The following is a 16879-nucleotide window of genomic DNA, read 5'->3' on the forward strand; positions in this document are numbered from 1 at the left end:
CATTGTAGACGGTATGGTAAACGTGGTTCGCTAGGAAGGGGAACTAACTCCCTACGGAATTAGCAAACAGAAAACCTACCGTCCAGCAAACAGAAAACCGACACAGAACACGCAATTTACAGACAATATACACGGAGCAATACGGCCTTAGTCGCTGATGCTTCTAAATACCCACTACATCTGTTGTAGCGGTTATAGTGTATTATAAATTACACTACAACAGTAGTAGTGTCGTTGATAATATCGGTGCTGCTGATATTGTCAACTCTTTAAAGAATAATAATCGAGAAACAACAAAATGGGGCGATACCATGGGCGCTGTTCTGGATGCCATCATCGTCAGGAACGATCCAATTGTCAACTATTCAGGACAACAGCTTTTATAAACCAACCCATTTAGAGGCATCCTTCACAAGAGAGGAGGTGGAGGAAACAGTTAAACACATCAAAAAAGGAGGGCGCCTGGTGGTGACATCATTGAAGTTGAGGCTATCTGGCACAACATCTTATTGCTCGCTACAATTTTTGTCTCTGGGAGAGCGTCTCCCCAACTCCGCGGAAACATGCAAATCTTAGACTTGTCCCTAAAGGACGGCTCAACCTGTCTGATCCAAGTAAGATGTACCGTCTCTCCTCCATATCTTGGGGAAAGTGCTGGAGGGGATCCTGATCACCAAACTGAGTCTTCAATATTCTAACGCTAACTGGACCAGTATCGATCACTTTGGCTTTAATAAAGGCTGCTCTACTGTTCAAGGCCTTGAATACTTATTGAGTGCCAGAGCTTCTACTTCCAAGTATGTATGTACAATACATAATTGGAAATAGATTAGATTTCCAAGGCGCTTTCAACTGTCTGGTGGCCTAGTGTTATCCAGAGGGCAGACGAAGCTGGCTGTTCTAGAAAGATGCATCACTGTTACCAGAGTTATTTGACCAACACGAAAATTACCATCCTCACCCGGTTTCGCGTCATTTCCAAATCCATCATCAGAGTCTGTTCCAATTTTTGATTGTTGATCTAGTGGCATGGAACGTGTTGCTTGATGAGCGGAGAGCTCGCTCTTTTCCTAATGTTGTCATGTACTCTGATGATCTGGTCTTTCATGTTGATGTACCTCCAAAAGCGGCTTTGGAAACCACTGCCAACAACATCTTAAAGAAGCTTCTGACTTGGGCCTCCACTCACAAGCTTACATTTTCTCCAAACAAATGTTGCACATTAATACTGAAAACTAAGTGTCATATGCACAGATCTCTTATGACTCGCTTCCAGGACAAGTCTCTCCAAAACCCTTGCTATATCAAACATTATCTTGGATAACAAGCTCACCTTCAATGTCACATGTTCAGTACCTCAGAGAAATAAGGATATTCAGGAGATATCCGTGTGTTGTTGTGGCGGACCACAGGGTTTTCCCCATTAGCCACCATTGCACATCTTGTGAAGAAGCTTATGCCGAAACCTGTCATTTTTATGTACTGTTGCGTGTGTAAATGTTATGATGCGTTCTGTTGTTGGCCGGTACCTGGCTCTCAGCAGGTGGGAAGCGGCAACACCTGGTCACCACATCCTACCTCCGCAACGAGGAGACGGCCAGAATCTACTATTAGCTCATGCTAGGTCAACCAAGGAAAACTCAAATAGAAACATTAGAAGAGAAAGGCAGAAGGAGACATATGAGAACTGGAATGGAAAGGAAAGGGAAGGGAAGGGAAAAATTGGTAGAAGAGAAAGAGAAAATAATAGAAATAAAGCAAGAATAAAGAAAGAAGTGGAACTCACTTCTCCAAATACGGATTAACCTCCATAGTAAATCACAACCCAGACTCTGGGATCAAGATCAATCTGCGATCATTATATACACAAAAAATACAGTATTTACAAGCTTAGGGTTCCTGTATTGTACGAACACCAAAAACCAGTCAGGACAGTTGCTTCAGAGCAAATAGGGAAAAAATCCCTAGCTATATTTACATATATACAAAACTGACAGTCCAGGAGTGTTGTCGGTAAACAGTTCTAAACAAAGTCAAATCCAGGTAACAGATACCTCAAGAAAATCCAGGGGTAGAACCGGAATCTAGATTCGGGGAACGAAACTTTGTCATAAGAGAGCTCTGCCAGATGTTAATAAAAACACAATAAAGTTCAAGTGTTCGGACACTTGGGTAATTCCATGAGTAGAATTCAGTTATCACCAGTTAACACAACACAACGTACAGTCATAAATGGAGTTATAACCTAAATTAGGTTCAATCATGAGTCAGAAAGTATAATTCAGGTTGATATCGTACAAAAGAATTCTAGTTCCTGAGATTAAGATGGAATTTGAGCTCGGAGATCCTCTCTTTTCTTGAATGCTTTTGTAGCATAAATATTTAATGCGTTAAAAGCTGTCTGGGTGTGAATAATAGCTGGGTTGTTATTCGGATTCAAGTCAGGAACAACACGACGAAGATCCACAAGAAAATCTTGGTAGTAATGACAATCAAATAGAATATGATTGACAACCTCTTCGCAGCCACATAAACACAACTTTGTTGGATTTAAATCCAGTTTAAGAAATTGGTGTTAATGCTTCCATGGTCCGTGAGTATAAAAGCCCCATACAAGCCAGGTGAAAACCAAAGCATTCTTTCTTTCTTATCACCTTGACAACAGGCATTAAAACCCTCGTTCCACTAACTAATTCGGATGTTGATCAGTCTTGTTGCCACTTCTCTCTAAAAATCTGCCGTAATCTTATTTTCTCGGCTATCAAAGGAGCAGCCAAATCCAGCTGGATATCATCTAATGTCGTAGAATTATTCTTAAGGTGGTACTTAAAGTAGCGATATCGGATTTCATAATGGATGGGAAGTTTCCCAAGCAATACTTGTAGAGCCATAGTGGAAGTTGTTCTACGCGCACGGGACATACGGGATAGCAGACCTTTGCGTTTAAACTTACAACTTACAAACACCCTAGGCCTATGGACATCACTGGATCCCCTTATTCCAAATGAACACCCTCGCCACCAAATCCTACCTCGGTATTGTTTCGGATGAAGTTTTCCTCTACATTGGGTATTGTATCCAGATGGCACTGAACTCGTTGAAGACGCCGTCCCATGTCACGAAGCCAGCATTTTACAGGAATGGTTCGAGGATAATGCACATGCATTTCGTGTGCTGCCCTGGTCGCTAAATTCCTCCGATATCAATCTTATCGAACATTTGTGGGATGCGGTGGAACGCGCCATTGCCTCGCTCCAGGACATCCTTTTGTCCAACTGGTACAGGATATTTCAGGACACCTTCCGCGGCCTCTCGGGGTTGATGCCACCCTGGGTTCAAGCGGTTATCACGGTGCAAGGCATTACAACACGCAATTAGATAGACGGTCATAATGGTTTGGCTGATGGGTGTATATATGGCAAAGTACATTATCGACAATACTTACAGAGAACCTACCTATTGTAGATAAATAATGAAAGTATGTTTTGCCATTACTCAAGAAGGAAAATAAAAAGAAAAGTCGGATCGATATCATATTTTCAGCGAATGTTTTGCTGGTACTGGAGGAAAGGTTCGGTCCGATTCCATACCACCCAGCCACTCCTCCCCCAACACACACAAAGGGACAATAAGTTTGGAATAGATGCTCCTATCCTTTTACAAATAAATTCGGGACTTATTCAGGATATAATATTTTTCTTGACTTTTGTATCAAATATGTCAATGCGTTAACCTATATCCCCGTATTTCCTCCCCTTAAAAAAATAAACTTCTGTACAAATCTCGCCTCACAGCTACTTGCAAGTTAATCCTGCAAGGTTAAATTTTTGTGATTTATTAAACACAATTTTGTAAATTTACAAAAATTGCACCCTGAAATGTTCACATGATGGGCGGGTAGCCGTGAGGTCATATTTGTGCAGAAGTTCTTTTTAAGTTGCACGATTAGAGCTGTTTGAATTTTATACAAGTTAGGTAAAGTGGTAAGAGTTATATTATATTTCAGGTGCGTAATTTGTTTAAAAATCAAACAGCCATAACTGAGCAACATGAAAATTGGATGCATGTTTATTTAATTTATTTATTTATTTATTTATTTATTTCGGAGAGTAGAATACGTTCCACAAGATTCTGAAACGCTGTACGTTGCTTTATCATTGCTTTGTCACATAGAAGGGGTGGAAATCACTGAATTATGACCAACCCATCCGTAATGGACTGTTCCGCATACCTCGCAGTATAAAAAATTCAAACAGCTTCGTACTCAAGAGCAGTGGTAATTTGCATCTGGTCGTGCAATTCAAAGTTATAAAGTAGCAGTTATGGGACGTAGTAAAGATTTTCAAAAGGGCATGATTGTGAGAGCTCGTGCGTCGGTATGCTTGCGTATCAGAAATGGCACGTAAAATGCAACGAACGGATCTTTACATACCAAAACTAACATTAATTTCACATACCTCACGCAGAATAAAGTACCCAGATAGGCAAAATTCAGCAGCCTTACCTCAACATGTGGTCTGCTGACAGAGCCCTCCCAGTCATTGAACTTTATTAGTGGGTGGTCAAAAAAAACCGAGATTATTCATCGTTCGATAAATCAAACAGCAAATAAATCATTGCATCAGGCTTTAAGAATTTTCGAACCATTTGCCAGCATATTTGCACCGGAGAGCCGTTGGAAGCATCCAGGTTGGTCAGTCTGAAGCAAATATAAGCAGACTGCCCATCCAATAGTGATCATATGCGTGTCACAGATTTGCAGAAGTTTCCAATATGGGATGCTATGGACAAGCACCTCTTCCGTTAATTTACTACCTGTGTATGTTTTCATAAGGACAAATGACTGCACAGTGGCATAATGGGAGTGGGGGGCTTACACAAGCTTGTTCATTATACTGGCTAAGCGAAAGTTGCACAAGATTTAAACGTAGTACGACTTAAAGAACAGCAGTTATGATTACTGTCTTTACACATAGTGCAAAAAATGCCTGGGTTCGAACCCATTCAAGATTGCGAAACACTGAATGTCACATAACTGTAGTTTCTTTTAAACAGAAAAAAAAGTAACCTGAAGATAAAAATTTTCGTTTAGTTTAGGTAATGAATATAACCAAATTAAGTACAGTACAGTACCTATAATAATTTACTCTGAATGATTATATTGTTTTATGGTATTAGTAAATTAATAAGAGGAGTTTACCTCAATATAGTACGTGGAACACTTCCGTATGATACCCTCCAGAAATTAAAACGGAAAAAACGAAAAAATCGACAACTTACCGGTACATTAAAGTAAAATATAAATAATTAAATAATTAAAGTAAAATATAAATAATTAAATAATCAATTTAACACAATTCAAAATCAATTCAAAACAATTAAAATTCAAATTAACGCAATTAAAAGAATTAACGAAAACAGGAAGGAAAATCGTTTTGAATATTTTCGTTAGATTCTTTTAATTGCGTTAATTTGAATTTTAATTGTTTTGAATTGATTTTGAATTGTGTTAAATTGATTATTTAATTATTTATATTTTACTTTAATGTACCGGTAAGTTGTCGATTTTTTCGTTTTTTCCGTTTTAATTTCTGGAGGGTATCATACGGAAGTGTTCCACGTACTATATTGAGGTAAACTCCTCTTATTAATTTACTAATATTATTATCAACGTAGAACATATTGAGTATTACAGCTCTGATTCATACTATCTAATTGTTTTATGGTAAAAAAAAAATGAAAAGGAAGCACGCATTCTCTTTTTTTTTCTTTTTGATACGAAGCGTACTTTTGATACGAAGCGAAATGCGTACTCTACTCCTACTCTTGTCTTTATGCAGCATTAATTTCATATGCCTTTCACAAAACTTTTTTTTCCACCTTAGACTTATGCAAAGATATTTTAGAATTTAGTTAAATTTTAATATATCTCTCATGCATAATTTTAAAGTCTGAGAGAGAGAGATCAAAGCACAAAAAAATAAACATACACTTCCAGGTCTAGAAAACAATTCACTGCGGACTCTGCCAAAAAAAAAAAAAAAAAAAAAAAGTTATTTTCAAAGAAACATTCCTATTCTTATCCCCCCCCCCCCTCACACACACACTCCCGTTCTTCAACTAAAAAATACCCGAACATCTCTTCATGGTAGTTTCTTTAATAATTACTGCAAACAACTTACTTTACTCCTCATGCTCTATTTCCAAATTTTGAACTGAACACACCTATTAAATATTAACATTAAATGTAGTAAAGTCTTATTCTAAAATTAGTTTCCATCTTGTAAAACTGTTCTTTGCAATTCAGCAATTTTCAGTAGCACACTCATTTTATGGCGTGTATCAACCTGCTTCACATCAAAACTGTTACAAGGCAAGTTTTCATTAAATAATGAAATAAACTACAATAGGGTTGTCCTTGTATTATATTTCCATACATAAAGAAATATTTTAAAAACGAGATATGAAGCAATAAGGATAGCGCATTCTACAGCGTAAATATATTATAAAGGATAATTTATGGACTATGCATAATTTGCAACTACAATGTACATTGAAAATTGAATGATTCTTAAATAATTATAATTTCAACTTCTCCAATTCAACAACAAATCATAAGAGATATAGTTATATCTCTCATCCCCTCATTCAAAATAGCAAAGTGGTGCAATGATTTAAATAATGCGATAACTTCGTTTCCGGTATGTAAATGAGATAGAGAATAGCCCTTTAAAACAAATACAGTATGCACATCATAAACGCTGGAACAATTAAAAAAGGGCATTTGGACTTCCCAATTCTTTCATTAAAATGCAGAATATCAAAAAATTATACCAAAGCAAGGGGATATGAATATAATCGATATATTACAAATTAATGATATATTTTTTTTAAAATATCAGAAAGTTAAGGGTGTAAGTCATTAATCACATTCTAAAAATTACCTTCAAAATCCACAAAACCTTAAGGAACTGAAAGTAAACAATGCCAAACGACAGTTAAACGTCATCTAACGCAACTATGGAACGTTTCCGCACAGGTGGCGCTCATTGCAAGAAACCAAACATAAAAATAAATAAATAAAAGTAAAAAAAAAAAAAAAAACCGTAAGGTAAATTGTGACGTGAATTGCAGATACAAAACAGCAAAAATCTGAAATTAATTTTTTTGTGCTCTGTAGTTTTTGGAGAAATGAACAAACCACTGCCAAACATACCGTTTTTCAGAATTATATTTAAACTTATTTCGCTAGATACGGGTTGTTGACTCACGTTAAAACTGTACTCAATTAGCTTAGTGAGAAGATATATGCCCTCGTGGGTAGCACAGTTAGTAGGGTCGACCTCCTCCCCACACTCAGATGGAAAAGACGAGTCCCGTCGATGACGTGGGGAATTTTTATGGGCAATTTTCACAATGTGGCTGAGTTACTCGGTCGCAGGCAAGAGTAGCATGTTTTTACTTCCGGAAACTCGGGTATTTTGTCCAGCAAACAGACAATATACAAGGAGCAATATGGCCTAAGTCGCTGATACTCCCGAAACCGTACAACAACAAGATATATATTTATCGCGATTTTGTATGTAAAACCGTTTTGTTATTTTAAGAATAACAAAATAAGTCTTCCTGCAGGCTTATTCTTGCCTCTCCTACCAGTGAAAATATATTTAATTCATTCATTTTACTAATTATCTTCATCGTCTTATATATCTCAATCTACCCATCACATCGCTCCCCCTCCCCCAAAAAGATTAGTTTTCCAAGCTTTGCAATTTGCATCTTCTAAGCTATTCTTAATGGGGACATTGGTTATCGCCTCTCACCAATCTTCTGTCAACTGTCTCTATAAGCTCTGGCTTATAGAGACTTCGTTATGGCTTGGCCTCCGGACCAGAATAAAATATTCCAAATGCGGTCTGACCACCGTCTCATAAAGAAAACGACATCCTTCTCCCTCTTACAAAGGTTCTATAAATGACAGACAGGACACCACGTTCCTTCCTAGCCTACTTATACTAAATGGAAATTTTTATATCTGATGAAATAATAACCACTGAATCTTTACAGCTTTGAACTAGTTTCTAGTCCTGAACTGTTTTCTTAGATCATAAGTAACACTTTTCAGAAGCATTCAGTTTTAATTGTCATTTTTTAAATCATATTTTCAACCATGGCCTAGATATCGTAATAAACAACATTTTATGCTTTAAATCATCAGCAAAAACTTTGAAAGATTTTTGCTAATAGTTCCCAGCACTTCGGAAAGTTTCTAAAGCTTCCGTGTACTTTGTAAGTACAGGGAAACTTTGACAGCTTCCCTGTACTTTGTGGTCAATGTCATTAAGAAAGATCAGAAACAGAAGTGACTCTCATTTATAAAAGTGGACCAACCAGAAGAATATCTGATGAATACCAGAAGAATATCATTACCATACCAGATAATCATACCATAATCATATCAATATCATACCAGAAGAATACCAGAAGAATATCACAAATGGATACATTTGTGACTACCTCCGTCTGCTTCCTTTTAACCAACCAGTAGGAACTACGATTCTCGTTGAATCAGTGTTATATAATAGCCTTTCGTGGAGAACCGTGATAAAAGCTTATTCAAATAACGTAAATAATGTCAAAGTTTGTTCTTGCATCCAGCTGTTTTATGATTACGTCATAATAATTAATTAGCTTGGTCAGACAAGAGCTCCCATTCACGAACCCCTGAGTTGATCAATCAAAGACGCTACTGCTATTGAGATTTATTATTTTTTTTTATTTGATTAATAACAAGATACACAACAGGTAACCATTAAGAGTGTATCTGAGAGCAGAACAGTGTTGATAACAATAATAAGAAATCCAACAGGAAGATAAACATTGATATAGATTCGAACATTAAAACCATATGTGCATTAAGTTAAGTTACCGATAAAACAAATAATAATAATAATAAACTACAATAATTAGATTAGAGCTAGTCACTTTGCAGTTTAAGAGAAGAGGCAAACTTGTGGATGGAGTTCATCAGTGATTGAGAGTTGTCAAAGAACTCAATGAGAGAGTCATTTGCTGATTGTTTAGTGGACTGAACATCATAAAGTACGTGGTGGCAGAGTCAAGGCGAAGTAATGTATGGTTCCTGACTTGTCGACAAGGAGCATTGAAGTTTATTTTACTAAGGATATCAGTTGCTTCATAAGTTCCATTGATTACTTTGGCTAGAAAGGTGATGTCAGAAATAACTCTTCTAGTGCACATGGGCCTCAGATGAAAGTAATCACACAGCGATTCATAATACACTGAGTGATAAAATAGAAGATTTCGAAACGTAAGATAACGGACAAAATTTTTTGGACTGCTTCAGTTTTGTTAATTAAAGTCTTGGTGTGAGGATTCCAGATGGGTGAATTGGATTCAAGGATTGGCAGAACAATAGTTTTATAAAGGATAACCGCATATCTGTAGTTTTTGATCTTGTATGTGTTCCGTTTGATGAATCCCAGTGTTTTGAATGCTTTGCTGGTGATTTTAAGGACATGAGCATCGAATTTAGCACTGCTGGAGAAGAGAATCCCCAAGGCGTTAACTTGGTCACACCTTTCAATGATCACAGATTTAATAATGTACTCCGTATTTATTAGTTGTGGAGATCTGAAGGATGAGAAAGAGATTATTTTGCACTTCGAGGGGTTAGCAGACAAGTCATTCAGAGATAGCCACAGAGAGAATTTATTGAGAGCCGGTAATCTCCTACACTCCTCAGTAGATCTTAAGATCATCTACATAGAGAGCAACTTGAACATTGGAGGTGCAGATGAAAGAAAGAAGATCATTTACGAAAACATCTGGCCAGTTGGATCGCTAGTGAAGCCATACAGGGAAAGGGCTGGGAAGGCCACAAGTAGGGACAACGCAGCGAATTTCCGAATAACCCAATAGCAATCAACAATCAACTTAACTGACATAAAAGAATTTAACCAGATTATTATTTTCCTACAAAATTTAGGAATAAGCTGCACACCCTATAAAGATTATTATTTAATTTGGAGAATGATTATATATGCTTAGTAGAAACATGGCTCCAAAAGAACAGGTACCTCGACGCTCTCGCGCACTCCTCCGATTATAATTGCATCGCGAATGGAAGAGAAAACAAAAGAGGAGGCGGGGTTATAATTCTAATAATTCTGTTCCAGAATGGATTCACAATATTCGACGAACTCGAGGCGCAATCGGAAAATTTCGAGACTGTCATTGCCACTTTCTGTAAGGAAACGAGGAGATTTCAACGAGGCTTAATATAACTGCCATCGGAGCAAACTAAAGAAAACAGATTGAGCTTCTTACATGGCTTACTTCAAACTTGATCACGAGTACCGATACAATCATAATGGGGAACCTAAATATGCCACTACTCAAACATCGGGAGGTAAAAAGTGACTTGGATGATATAATGCGAGCTTTAAATATGAACCAATTGAAAACACCAGCATCAGTGCTTGGACTTGTTTTATTACAACACTCCAGGTATAAAGTTGAAGGACAACGTGAAATTTGCATCAGATCATCAACCACTCACATTTGAAGCCACTTTAGGAAAAATCCAAGACATCTGACAAACAGGTCCGCATTTGAAAAGTGAGACAAATATCATCTTCTCGACAAAATATATTAAAAGTGGTCATTCTAAAACGCCTAATCGAATATAATTGACAAAACCTATACCTTTTCGACAGTAATGATGCCCTATCCGCACTCTTGCAATCACTCTTGCACATAGCTCAAGAAGGAGCATCTAAGGAAATAAAGTATCCCACAGGGAAAATCCTTGGTTCAGCATACAATTAAAAGTAATTTTCAAAAATAAACAAAAATTGTATAGGAAATGGAAAAGAACTGGGCATCCGGAGGATCACATCCGGTACAAACATGAAAGAGCACGTTTCATGAAGGGGAAGAAACAAGCACACCTAGATACGGCTAAAGCAAAACTAAAAAAAAAAAAGGTAAAAGAATTGCCAATAAAAAAAGCTTCATGGATAAAATTACGGAGAAGTTCTTTAAGGAATGGACTGAAGCTACGTTCGGAAACCACTTAAGGAGAATCAAATTAACAGCAAAGCAAACATTAACAGGATGCAAGACGTAATCATGAGGTTTAAGGAAATTATCAACACGAGCCAGATCGTGACTAACATTGAAGAATTGAAGGAAATCAGTATTAGCGGAAACAACTTAAAAAGAGCAATCAACAGCCTCCCAAATAAATCAACAGTTGGGCGATAAATTCCTACTATTTATGATTAAAATCTGCAGCTGTTACATCATCGATATATTATTACATCTATTTCAGAGAATAATGAATGAAGAGGATTTCCCAAAGCTGTGGAAAAGCTACTACGCAAAACCTATCCCCAAAATAAAAATCCTAAATCTGTAAAAGACTTCAGACCAATCGAAAATGCTCTTTTCAAAACATCTTCGAAAAGATAATCCATCCTGGACATCATCATCCAACATTGCTTCACACAGAGACCTGAATACCTGCACTCAGTACTTCCTCAGAGATCGACCATCACCAACCTCATGGGAACACTGCTAAGGATCCAGCAAGCGCTAAACAACAAGCAGCAACTGGATCTTGTTTTTTTTTTTTTTAGATGTATCAGCTGCATATGACTATATATCTATCCCAGCTCTCACAGTTATTCTGCTGGACTACTTCCTCATTACGGGAAATGTCCTCCATTTTTTAAAGAACACTCTTCAGCCCAGACAAATTACAGTTACAAGCGGAAACATGTGCGCTACGTACCAGGTTGATAAAGGAGTCCCACAAGGTGGCATCTTGTCGGCCGCATTTTTTGCCATAGTGTTAGAGCCCTTGTTAGCTCTAAACAGGAAACAATTCATCACATATGCAGATGACATTAAACTTTTTATTGCCTCAGATCAGAATTTAGCTGACTTATGCAGCCGAGTGGCTAATACCAAAATTAAAGATCTCCAAAAATATCGAGACAGTATCGAGTTACACTTAAATGCAAAACAAGACTGCACAAATGACCTTCACAAATAAAATAAATTCGAAAAAAAATAGAAATATATGTGAACGACATCCTTGTCCAAAAGGTTCAGTCACATCTTGACCTCGGACTCATATGGGACGAAGGGCTGAACTTCAGCACTTCGCATACATTCGTAAGAAAACGTATGTGGCGCTCTGGATAACCAGGCAGGAGCTCATAGGCATTACAGACCCCAGTTCAATAAGGCAATATATCAACAGATGTGTTATCCCAATTCCCTTATACGTGTCACAAATCTGGTCTTCAGCTCCTGAAAGCAGCATCAGAGCTTTTCCTTGGGCTTGAATACTGGCTCTTGAGGTGGCTAAACAGAATTTCAGCTAAGCCTTTTATCATCTCAAGAGCTATATTATACTCCAACTTACAGGCCACGCCCTGGAGACAAATCATCACAAGAAATATAATGACGCTCGCTCAGGTCTTAATGGGTCGGCTGGATTCCTGACAGTGGATAATAACACCCGGAGTAAATCAAAGACGAGTTGCAGATAAGGAACCGCAACTTAGGGCGGCATTTACACAGTTGGATAGTCTAGGAAGATTCTTTCCAGCAAACACTATAAAGCTATGTAACAATCCTGAAAAACTCTGTACATTTCTATATGATTCATTTTGGCTAATCATATAGAAATGAAGTGCTAGAAAACTGCTACAATTGTATAAATCAGATAACAAGTATTGTATTACATGTATTTTAAAATTGTTCATAGTCTTATATTCTATAACGTAATTAAATATGTATCTTCACCCACTGGCCAGTAGCTGTAACTCGGTGTCTCCTAGGAGAAATAAAGTTAATAATAATAATTATTATTATGGACAGAGAAGACACTCCGTGACATACACTACAATGATCTCCATCAAGATCACATTGATAAAATTGCTTCCAATGCATGGATCAGGGGGGGCGATCTCCAAGACCAGTTAATCAACACCAGAAACTATAGCAAATACATCGCCAAGGAGCCCGGAGTGTCCGATTACACATATCGACGATGTCACCTGGCCTCAGAAACGATCCAACACATCACCCAGGGATGCAAAGTGATCGCCCAGACTGAGTACACTCATAGACACGACCAGGTAGCCAGGACAACACATCAGAATCTAGCAAGGAAATAACAGTTGATCGAAGAAAGTGTACCGTACTAAAAGTACGAACATCAGGCAGTACTGGGACTTTGCCGTAATAACGGATAGGACAATCCCGCACAACAGATCAGACATAACTCTTGTGGACAAGAACGAAAAGGCTACTTATCTGATTGACATAGCGGTACCCAACACTGGCAACCTGCAGAAAACCCGTGGGGAAAAAAATCAGGAAGTACACGAACCTAAGACAGGAGATCAAAGAGAGTGGCATATGCAACAAGTAACGACCATCCCGATCGTGTCAACCACAAGTATGGTGCCAAACACCCTACATAACAGCCTAGCAGCATTAGGTCTCCCAGTGAACACCTACAAGGAACTCCAGAAAGTCGCAATCTTGAACACCTGTAGGACAGTCAGAGACTTCCTCGACCAACAGTAACACCAGACATAACAACCACCACCCTGTGTAAATGGTAGAAATACCCGTCACGAGGTGGAACCCCCAATCAGGGAGAAATAATATAAGAGCAATAATAATAATAACGAAGAACCTGATAACTTTTGCAATCTTGGAAAAAATCAAGCAGGACGTGAGCGATCAATTACAAAGGATAAAGAATATGGTCAATACGGAACCATAGGAGGAAGAACATGCCACCACCGAACCAGAGAAGGAAGAGCAAGAAGAAATACAGCCCACAGCAGCTGAAGTGGAAAGAGACGAGGTCATAATATCCAGAACAGAATAGAGGATATGCAGAAGAAAGCCCGAACAAAATTCGAAGGAATGTACTCCACAAAGACCCACATGATACCGAAGCAGCGGTCCAATAGAACCTTGTGGAGAGTCACAGACCACCTCAATCGGCAAATAATACATTACCTCGACAACAATGGTGAAACCCTGGAGGCCATCCACACAGCCATGTATTCTACTGCCATAGCAGTCACTAGGATTAATGGAATAGAAACGAGAGACCAGCAGCAGCAGAAGAACCGCAAACAGAAGGAACCACCAGCTTAGGAAAGAAGGCTTCAGCAGAAGATAGAAGAATTAACAGTGAAGGTAGGCCAATTGACCCAGCATCAACAGGGTAATCGGAGTAAGAAATTATGGAAAAGTGAAGCGCATCCTCAAGAGAGATGTCCACAGCAAACATGAGACAAAAATCAGAGAATAAGAGAGTAATTGGACATACTGAAGCAGAACCTCCTCGCACTCAGCAAGATACTACGCCGATAGAAAGAGAGCTCCCAGAGGAAAATAAACAACCGAATCTTCGATGAGGACCAAAGAGGCTTTTACAGAAGTCTCGGGAAAGATGGGAACGACCACCCGAGCAGAAGACGATTGAGGAGTTCTGGGGAAACATATGGAGCAGGGAAGTAAGACATAACAGCCAAGCCCTCCCCCCCCCCCGGATAGAACTAGAACGCAAGAAAACTAAGGACATACAATGAAGTGGGAGATTCGGGAAGAAGTAAAACAAATGATCAAGAACTCTCACAACTGGCGAAATAACGTCCACAATTACTGGTAGAAGCTCACCTGCATACACAAGCATCTGGCATCGCAGTTCGCCCGAATGATAAGGCACCCAGAGACAATCCCAAAGTTTCTCACTAAAGGAATCACATATCTGAAGCCTAAAGACGAAGATATAAGAAACCCGTTGAAATACAGGCCAATCACCTGCCCCACCAACAATGTACAAAATCCTGACCAGCTGTGTAACCAGGAAGACATCAGCCCACTTGGAGAGCCAGAACATAATGGCCGAACAGCAGAAAGGATGCAAGCAGCTGAGCAAAGGATGCAAGCAGCTGAGCAAAGGATGCAAGGAGAAATTAACCATTGATGCCGCGGTTATAGAACAAGCCTACAATAAGCGCCGCAACATGTACACAGCCTACTTCGATTATCGCAAGGCCTTCGACTCTGTGCCTCCTAGCTGGCTAATAGAGGCGCTGTACAGCTACGAGGTCAAACCGATAGTGACAAACTTGCTAGGAGAAACGATGGTGAAATGGAGTACCACTGTTAAGGTCGAGAATATCACAACCAGACCAATCCCCATCGGGAGAGGAATCTTTCAGGGAGATGCCCTAAGCCCACTGTGGTTCTGTCTAGCATTTAACCCGCTATCCATCATGCCCAACAGCAGCAAGTATGTATATAACCTCAAAGAAAGAACCTGTACACTCTCACCCACCTGATGTGCATAGATGACAGAGCTCTACGAGGGAATCGAGAAGCATTCGGCAAACAAACTAAACTATTATTTTTAGGCCATCCGAATAATTAAATTCATCTACTGTGCTGGGTGTCTTATGTTTGTAAATTATGTGTGTTCTATGGTCGATTTTTCTGTTTTCTGGACGAAAAACCCCAGTTTCTGGTGGGGGGAGAACCTTGCTAACTCCGCCTGAGACCGACTAACTCAGCCACAGAGTGAAAAAAGACCATTAAAGTTCCTTGCGTCATCGACAGGATTCGAACCCAGGCCGTTTCCATCGGTTTGAGGACGGTGACGCTACCACTGTGCTACCGCACACACAAAGAATTCAGAAATGATATTAAGATGGAATTTGGTCTAGACAAATGCAACACCCGTGGATTGCACCAGGGTAAATTAGCTGAAAATACCAGCTGCAGACTGGTAAAGAAATCGAAGCCATGGCAGAGGAAGAGGCCTACAAATACTTGGAGATGATGCAGGCTCAGCAGTTACAGCACAAGGAAATTAAGGCCTGCCTGACCGAAAAATACCACCAGACTCAGAAGCCTGCTGAAAGCAAAGCTGAATGGAGGGAACACAGTTAAAGCCATAAACACCTATGCAGTCCCAGTGCTAACATACTTCTTCGGGGTCATAGATTGGACGAACACCGAGCTGGAGGATATCATGAGCATGACAAGGGACTTACATCTGGTATGGGCTTGTCACACCCAGGGCCCTCAGTTGGATATCATCACATCTCTTTCTTGGTGATTCCCTTCTACTTCTTTCTCTCTCTCTCTCTCTCTCTCTCTCTCTCAGGATAACTAGTAAATTTATGTTTAGCTGTTGCAGCATAAGCCTCAGGTTTCCTTGCACCATATGGCTAGTAATAATAATAAGGACAATGATGACCAAGAGCTGCCCAACACTATCGGCCGTGGAGAGACTGACAATTGCTCGGAAAGGAGGAAGGGGCCTGTAAACCTCATTGAGCAACAGAAAACAGCGAATGGATTACCTGGATTACTTCCAGAAACACACAGCAGCACTCCACCAGGACATAAGGAACATAGACAAGTGGTATATCCCAGTCAACCTAAGTGAGGAGTCTCCTCCCAACCAGGAGGCACAAACAAAGTTAGAAAGATGGACAGAGAAGACACTCCATGGCAGGCTGGTTTGGTTTTTTTTTTTTTTTTTGGGAGCATTAGCAACTAAGGCCATATTGCTCCGGGGATATGCGGTGGTCAATTCCCTGACCTTTCCGCATTCTCCATATTTGGTGGCTCACGGGCTCGAACTCGGTCTAATCAACAAGCGTGTGCTACGCACTACAGCTCCTGCCCACCTGGCTTCGGAGGCGCCCCATGGCAGGCACTACAATGATCTACATCAAGATCACATAGATAAAATTTCCTCCAATCCATGGCTCACGAGCGGGACGCTCTTCCCTGAGACTGAAGGATT

Source organism: Mastigoproctus giganteus, chromosome 10, assembly GCF_048544385.1.
Source record: "Mastigoproctus giganteus isolate SK-2022 chromosome 10, ASM4854438v1, whole genome shotgun sequence".
Lineage (NCBI taxonomy): Eukaryota > Metazoa > Arthropoda > Arachnida > Uropygi > Thelyphonidae > Mastigoproctus > Mastigoproctus giganteus.